Source organism: Antrostomus carolinensis, unplaced genomic scaffold, assembly GCF_000700745.2.
Source record: "Antrostomus carolinensis isolate BGI_N321 unplaced genomic scaffold, ASM70074v2 scaffold17116, whole genome shotgun sequence".
NCBI lineage: Eukaryota > Metazoa > Chordata > Aves > Caprimulgiformes > Caprimulgidae > Antrostomus > Antrostomus carolinensis.
This window is the reverse complement of record NW_010323903.1, coordinates 31,598-40,738: the sequence shown is the minus strand read 5'-3', so window position 1 is coordinate 40,738 and position 9,141 is coordinate 31,598.

The window sequence follows — 9,141 nt, the reverse complement described above, 5'->3', positions numbered from 1 at the left end:
CAAAACAGCACAACCCCCAGCAGTATGTTTGAGGTAATTCATGAGGGCTTTTTTAATGAATTTGGGAAGCTATCTATATACCTACACAAAGTTCTTGTTTTATTATTAACTGCAGTAATTTCCTACTGGAACCCTAATATTATAGTGCAATTTAGTTGAAACTGTTGAACTTGTGAACTGTTAACAATACAAATAACACAATAATAGCGAAGAATCCAAACATTTAGCAGCAGCAAACTATTAATCAGTAACACTTTTATGCCAAATAAGCAACCAGGGAATTAATAATTCCCCCTCCCTCACAGCAACACCACTGGTGTTTCAAGGCATTTCTCTTCCGAGGAAAGAAGCCGACTCGTATCTGAGCCCAAAGCCAGGGTGGTTTTCTCCTCTGGTCAAAGGTATGTTTTGTGGTGCCCCCAAATATTTCCTGCCCTCCTCCCCCTCCTGACAGGGCTGTCGTGCACAAAGGCTGCAGGTCACCGGCCTCGTCCCAGGCTGAGCAAACAACCAGCATTTCCAGCACCTCTCCTTCGCAAGCTGATTTGCCTCACAAGAAGCCAGGAGGTAAATAAATAGGTCTGGCCAGGCAGGCCTTGCCTGTATACACCTGTATCAACAAGGATGCAAGCACAATTATCTTACCTTAATGAACTTAATCTTTAATTTCACAGCTTGGCCCTTGTGCTCAGCCTCTTAACAAAGGAGCCGAACTGTTTTAGTCCATATGACCACCCTTCCTCCAACAGCTGTGGAAACTTTAGCCACGACAAGGATTTTTGCCCCTTGTGAAACTGTCAAAAGCAATAAATATTTTTCTTTTTTTCCATCATTAGACCCCGCTAAGAAAGCCTGCCCATTGTCCACTGTAATTCCCAGCGCTCACGGGGCAGGAGCTCTATTGTCCCAAATGAATCCTGAAGTGTGAACAATGCAGGGGAAAGCGGCCACCCTTTTCGGGAGGGTGTAGCTGGGAGGAATGCGGTGCTTCCCCATGGACGGCTCCGCCAAAAGAGCACTTGTGTTTTTTAACACTGGCCTTTCAGGAGGATGCTCGAGTTAAGGCATTGTGGCCCACTGTAAATAGATGCACTCGCCAGAATGGGGCTTCGTCATCCCTAATTAGGGAAGTAACTCCAGAGAGACAGCATGTCACTTGCAAGACTGGGCTCATTGTTGGGTTTGTGCGCGTCCCCACAATGTGAGGTAATTGGAGTTGTACCTTTTAGAAAGCTGCTAATTTCACATAGGAAGTGCTAACAAGACCTTTGTGTGCCATGTTTTCCTTCGTCCTTTCTAAGGAAGTTACAGAGCTCGAGTACTGGGAATGGCTGGGCCAAGGCCTGTCGGAGGAGGCTGCGGTAATGAACCACTTCAGCCCCCCGCCAGAAAAAGGAGGCCTAATTTTCGGGCCTGAGAAGACTAGGCTGGACAAAAGGTTCTGTTTAAGCTTATTATACGGGACATTCTCAGTGCCTACACAGCTTTCCTCGAAATGACCCTCTCAAAATAAGTGCATCAAGTTTGAGCAAATAGAAACATGCAACTTTCGAGGCTGGGGGTTATAGTTTTCTTTACAAAGCCATTTATATAATGTAAGCCGCAATTAGCGTGGAACGGAGCAACAAGATCCAGCGAGGAAAGTTCCCCTGACAAAGGACAGAAATTAGGGGAATAAGTAACAGTTAAATATCAGCTTTGGATAACTGGCTGAAAAGGCCTTTCAAATCAGCTGCGGATGTAGAAAAATAAAATAATTTTGCTCCGAGACTTTTGCCGCAAAGTTTGGCTTTTAAATCGCCGACTGATTAATTCCACTAATTTTAAATTATCCAGATAGAATGGACCTGGGCTTAAAAAAAACCCCAAAAAGAAATAACTGAAAAGCCTCTCGGCTTTTAAGCCTGACAATATCATCAAAATGTCCATAGGAATTACATATAAAAATTCAAACAGTAATGAAACAAATTACTACTTACAGTATGAAAAGTCTGCAAAAGCTTTTTATAGACTTGAAATGCAGAAGTTACATAAACTACTCAGCAAAAAGAATTAGAAAATGACCTTTGCAGATCAGGGGTAAAAATGAACATCCTTCAGGGGGGAAAAAAAAATTCACTGTTAACAATGGCTTTTAATGCCATTTTGCTTCCCTCATTTATCTAATAATCATGGCAAGGTTAGGGTAAACAATGAACAGTATGTTTTCACATATTCCACCTTTAGTGTCCTCCATATGAATTTCTAAAACACTTAAGAGAATAGATACATAAACCTGTGACCTTCAAATGAGCTTTTTGCTACTTCCAACATTTTGAATAAAAAAGGTCAGAAAATTGAACCGCTTTCGCACAGTAATGAATTCCATTCTGTTGGGTAAACAAAGCTGAATTTTAAAACATGGACCTGACATCTCTATAGCTCAAGAAGCTTTTCTCTTCTTCGTGTGCGCGGGGCGGGGGGGAAGGGTGAGGAATGTGAGCACTCCACCAGCCACCCCTTAAATCACTGCAGCATCCGCCAAGGGGAGGAGGAGGAGGAAGAGACAAAAATATTTGGTTTTATTCAGTGAACAGCCATGATTTCCAAGGCCAGTGTGACACAAATGTCTGATTTTTGAGACTTTTTTTTTTTTCCCTCCACCTCTCACCCCCCCAGCAAATAATTGATCCGGTCCACACAAAAAGAAGCCAGCGCTACCCTCGTCGAGCTAGCTCTTACTGCCGAGGGCCTCCAAAAGTTACTTCAATTTCCGCCGCCCTTTTGTCTACGAGTTGTCCTGGCTGAAAGGCCTGGTTAGGTATTGTTGCAAAAAAAGTCTGTGCCCACGTTTATTCCCCCCCTCTAATTCATACTCCGCATTGTGGGGTTTTGCTATTCAGGGACTGATTGGACAACAGCCCGAAGAATGGCCTCAGTGATTAGGCTCTCAGCATGGGTCTGGATTGTGGGTATAAACCCAGAGCCAGGGCTTGAATTCACAGCGACTTTCTGCTTCCTCCTAGTGCCTCCCGAGCCCAATATTTTATGCATCCTTTGCTGCAGGTAATGCATTCCTTCATACCAGGAAATGGAATCTGTATAATTAGCCAGCACAGTAGTGTGCGAGCCCTTGGAAGTCCAGGGGTTGTTCCCGGAGAAGCAATTGCGCTTTGGTATTGATAGAAACTCGCGGGTTTTTGGTCACGGTGGGATAATACAAAACCCCAAGTATTGTCATGACAAGGTATTCATCCTGCTTGACAAAGGCGACTTTTCCAGTGTCCCCTCGGGGCACACAGGGGCATGCTGGACGCAGATTTGTTTGTTTAGCAGTGGAGGTGAGGTTTGCCCAGAACTGCTCACCGCAATTCCCAAACACCGGGCCTGACCCCATCCCCTGCCTCCTGCTCCAGCACACCATGCTGCCTCCCCCATTGCTTTACGTTTTGAAGTATGGCAGCTGCACAAGTCAGGAAGTGTACAGATGTCACTCTGCGTCTTACATGTCAGTAACTGGAATTAATTTACATTTATTTGCCTATTGTTTTATATCACTTTATGACAATGTGCTGCATAATATAATTTAAAACTTTAATGTACAACTAATTCTCTACCATTAATTTGTCAACATGATTACTGGATATGCCACCAGGAAAAGCTGGATGACTTGAAATATGTACAAGGCATTTTTTTCATTCCTGTAGCTTTAATAGAGCTTTGTATCTGAAATGACAAAGGTTTACAGAACTTTTTTTGGTCTGTCTGTAATTTTATGAAAACTACAATTTCAACATAATTTCACAAACGGAATTATTCTAAATCTCAGTCTGAAATAACATAAAACATCTAATATATTAATTAGCCCAGGGAGAGAGTCCCAACAGTATTGTAAGAAGCAAAATGATAGTTTGATTCCTGAGAAACGCAGCCTTCATCATGACAAATCCTGGCTGATAGGAGTTTAAACTGTCTCCCTGCCAATAGTATTTTATTTTGGGCAGAGCAGTAATCTTTTTAGCTATGTGCTGGAATTGAAAAGCAGCTCATAACAAGAGCAGGTTGCGAATTTTTTGACAGAAAATGGTGATTTGTTGAAACTGAAACTTGTCCTGGGAGCGTACTGCAGGAGCTACAGCAGGGAAGGTTTCTCAAGGTAGAATTGCTGATTAAAAAATGGAGAGGGAGAGAGGGTGAGAGGGAGAGAAGGAGAGAGGGTGAGAGAGAGGGGTTTTTCTCTGCCTCCCAACCCTCCAGCTGCCTGTGGGTAGGAGGTCAGGGCACTCTCCAGGGATGTGGGAGAGCCAGTTTCAATTAGCTCAGCAATGTGCTTGTGACGGGGAATTCAGAGCACGTCTCCTCTTTGCTTTCAGGGGGGGTCTGGTCCCCATTCCTCCTGCAGCTCCTTATTTGCTCCTTCTTCCCTGATATAAAAAAATGAATATGCATGTGCCTTCCTTAAAAAAACAAAACAAAACTATATTGAAGTGGAAGCCCTGACCTTGCAGCACCCGTATCTGAGCTACTCCCCTGTGTGACTTCTCAAGCAGAGCTGGGGCTCCGGATGGCAGCCTGACCTGCTGACGAATCTGGGAGATGGGTGCAAACAGCATCCATAAAGCAACACCCGAAGCCGGGCCCCGGGGCTTCGTCTACCTGATTCCTCACAGTCTCTGGGGATGTCTGCAGGCAGCACCGGACCCTTTGTCACAGTCCTGTAAGCTTGCTCATATGCTCACTTCCATATTGCCCAGAGCAAGTGGCTCTTGTACACAGGCCTTAGACTGCCAGCTCCTCAGTACTGTAACTGAGCTTCTCTTTCTGACACTATTTTGCAACTATTTCATGCAGGTGGGCTCCCTGCAGTCAGCGGGTCTCTGAACAGACAAAAGCCTGCACTCACATCAGTGCCAGTCCAGGACCAGGGCACAGACCCTAGATGAAAATGCTAGGGAAGCGATGAATAATCAGAGTGGATGGAAACACAGCAATTAGTTTCTGGGGAATAATTTGCAGCAGTACATTTCATCTTCTCACACTGCTTTTTTTAAAGCTCAGCTCCCTGCTTCTCCTCCTCACTCTTCTACCTTTTGGGTGTCTCGCAGGAGATGTATGAGTCACCAGAACACTGGAAAAATCTAGCTATTTCTTTCCTTAAAAAAAAAAAAAAAGGAGGCTCGATTAAAAATTGAAATAGAAAAAAAGATATTCTCTGAAAAAGAAGTGTTTAGACAAAGTCTGTCTGCTTCCATTTCCCAGCTACCTAAGCTCCCTTGCCCTGAGAATGACAGTAGATTCCATAAATTAACTGAAAATCCCTCTTCTCAAGAGCCTAAGTTATCTCTTCTTTGCCTGCAGCTCTGATTTAGAATAGGCGCTCGTTTGTTTACTGTTTTAATTAATGCTCCTTTTCAGTGTGGAATAGGGGAAGGGAAATGAACTGACTTGATAAACAGGTGTAGCTGTTGTGTGTTATATTTGGGATCATTCAGGACTTGCAACAGATTAATCAGGCTTGACTGGACGTGAACCTCCTAGCAGAAAAGGTAGATCAACTCTGCTGGATGCCCAGTAGGTGAGTATTATTTTAACTGCTAGCCTGTGATAGGAAAGGCTTAGAAGGACAGTCATCAGTGGCGAATATCTCTCTGTTTTCGCCCAGGAAAGCAGCCTGATTCTTTCCCCCACTGCTTAACAGTTAAGGAGACCTTGACAATATAAGCCACTTTTCATGCCCCCTCTGCTTCCCCTTCTAACCTCGCTGCCTCATATTCAAGGGGAAAGAAACAAATCACCCCATTATTTTTAAAACATTTAAGTGTCACATTGGGGAAAATGCTCTCCTAGGTTAACTATGAATGATTGAAGATTTTTTTTCTAAATGCAATATAAGTGTAATAACAGTTTAAGTGTCATGCTACACTGTGTATTGCCTTTGCACCCTGTGTAATATCTAGCACACTCAGAACAGAAAATGATCCAAAATCAGCCTTTTCTGAAACAGAGTTTCAATTCTTAGCCTCAAAGAGGAAAAATAGTTGAGCTTAGGTTTCTCCATTATGAGGAAGCAAGGAAATAATGTGATTTAACTGTATCACGGCAGTAAGGCAACATTCAGCTTGTGAGTATCAAATCCCAGAAGAGAATGCATCTCCTGCTTTCCAAATAAAGTAACATCTAAAAATATATTCCTCTACATTTTGCCTTGGCTTATACAATTAATACGTGCACAGAAAGCAACATCATATTAAAGATAAGTGAAAAAAAATCAGGGAGTATCCATTTATAATATTATACAGCTGACCTTGCCAGGCAGAGGCAACGTGGGGACACTGCACAATAAACCAGGCAAGTGCTTTAATTTTAACTGCATTACATTAAACTACCTAGAGTTTATGGCTGTCAAATGGGACCCTGCTCACTAGTATCTCTTGCCAGCAGACTGGCTGAAAACCAGCTTTGGTGTCAGCTGCGAAGACAGATGCTCACCCACCTTCTTGGAAAGAGATACTGTGAATGGAAATGGTGTATGCATTGCAGAGCATAAGTATAGGGCTGGATCTGGCTTTCTTTACACTGTGTCCTGTCAGGAGAATAGGCCCTGGAGTCAAAGATATTTAGGACACCACACAGGCAACCTTATACTGTTCATGAGCCTCTGGTTTTAACCTTCCATCACAATTTTACCAGCCTGCTGGAAGGGAGGGCGATTAGACATGGGAAGGCAAACAAGGACAGCAGTCCAGCTGAAACATTCTAAGCATTTTACTCACCCCCAAATATTCCCAGACATGCAAGGAGCTTTGATGTATTTTAAAAATCTGAGATAAATGTCCTTTTTAAAGATAGCCCCTACTATCTTGATACATGCATCAGCTTGGGCTCCATAATGGCAGCTGATAGCCTAGCAATACCTAACACACCACAATAAATCATTTATCTGATCTTGTTCATAGAGGTCTAAATGCTCCCCTGCCAGGGGAAAAAACAGCTTGACAAGGTCTGCAAGGAAAATGTTTTGGAGTTACTGCTGCATTCTCCTCTCAGGAGATTTGCAGCCTTGTGAAGGGGGAGCCTTCGGTCCTCCAAACAGCATGGAGGCTCACGGTAGCATTTATTCATGTGCCTGGTTAAGGAAGGCTCTGCCAGAGCCAGACCTAAACGTCTGCAGGGAAATCACAACCCAGCCTATGGATCCTGGGGAATCCACACTGAAAAATTGACTGAAAGATGCCTTGTTTTGCTAACAGATGTACTGCACCTGATTGCCAATGTGTACATTCGGGACCAGTTGAATGCGCTTGGCAAAACTGGTATTAGACTTGTGGGAACTCTGGAGAGACCCAAACCCCAAACCCAGTTGTTAAAGAAGGGTCATATTTATGAAGAAAAGGCCAGTGCCAGCTGCAAGTGGAAGCATGCACATTCTGGAGCAGGAACATGTTACGGTGCATTTCCCCACTTCTGCCTTCCCATGAATGCTCAGTGGGAAAACATTTCGTGAGTAAACTTGCCTGTGATCTGAATTGCTGTTTTTCTAGTCCCTTCTCTTCTCCCGAGTATCCTTTAACAAAGTACAGATTCCTCCCATACAGGAGCATCCATCCCATGATTACAAGCCAAGAAAGGGCAACTGTAATCCAGATCTTTAGTTTTAACATGTGAAATGAATTACTTATTAATGAAACACAAGACTGTAAAAGAGCATGAGTTAAGAAAAGACATTGCAGAAATGGAAATTTATTCCAACAGCTTTTGTGGATCTTTCCAAAATGATGATGAGAGCTATATTTTACCAGTTGCTTAAATCTGCAGTACAAGAAACAGCAAGTGCTTGAAGCTTGTGACAGAAAAGCAAGAACTCCTAAGCCAACCTGATCCAACACCTCATGTCTCCATGCGAATACAAAATTTTTCTCCCAAGTTTTTTTTTAACCTCATGAAATAGCAGTGGGTGAAAGAGGTTTAAATGGCTTATTTTAAGAAGAATCGGTAGCACCTTTCTGGCCTTCACCCAGGCCAGCCACATGAGGCTGAGTACCTGCATTGGCCTCCCGAAACTCCTTGACTCACCTGATGAAACCCTCCTGGCCCTCCACGGCGATGCAAAGTCCTCAACTGCGTATGAAGGCAGGCGCAAAGCTTTCTCTTTTTTGGGGGGATGTGCCCTGTTAAAAGATGTGTTTCATTACAGAATAAGGACGACATGCGGGGTTGTGGAGTGTCAGAGCTTTTGCTGGTATTTGAATGCTTCCCACCTTTTCACTGGAAATTTACTCCACTATTAGTGTTTATTGTGAACTTATCTTCTGTGACTGAGGTTTGGAAATTGCCCAAAACCTGCAGCACAGAACAGCATCTGAAAACCGGAAGAAAAGGAGGAAGGCAGAGGGGTGGAGGGAAATGTCAAGGGAGTTTTGCAAAGCAAATAGAGTATTATCCTTTTGTTTAAGATGCCGTGAAGACTTTTTATCTGCTATGTGATACTTTGCTTGGAGGACTGGCGCATACGAAGAGCTTTCCTGCACACCCCACCCCCCTTGATTGCTTTACTGTTCTCAGTGCAGATTTATTAAATTTTGAATTAACATGTGTTAAGGAGGTTGATTTTGTTTGCTCTGTCACATAACTTACTTTTCTAAACACTTAGTAATAGCAGCAGTTAATCTATTGACCAATGGCTTAAACAGCAGGTGGCTTTAAGACCAATGGGCCAGTCCTGACAAGGCCCACAGAAATTCCTAAGGCCTCTTTGTTACCTGGGCTGGAATAGAGAAACTACTTGTTTGGAAAATGTTTCTCCTCCCACAAAACATCTTCAGCATTAAGGGTCCTTTGTTAGCAGAAGGCTGAAGAGGGGGATTATGAAGGATAGTCTGTCACACAAATTGTTTCTTCTTAGACATATAATACAACCTGCATTAAAAGTTTACAAACTAATCTAATGAAATTATCATTCAAACGAAGCACGTCTCTGACCATTAAATTGACGCCTCGACCTGCCGTGCAATTTGCACATTGGAAATCTCAAGACTGCAATGCCTCTGCTGTTGTTATTTTAGAGTAAAACAAGGCTTTTTTCCTAAAAAAAACCCTCAGCAGTGTTCTGTTTGAAACAGGAACTCTGAAAATCTGCAAGGGCTCATTTTCTTAGGAAACCCA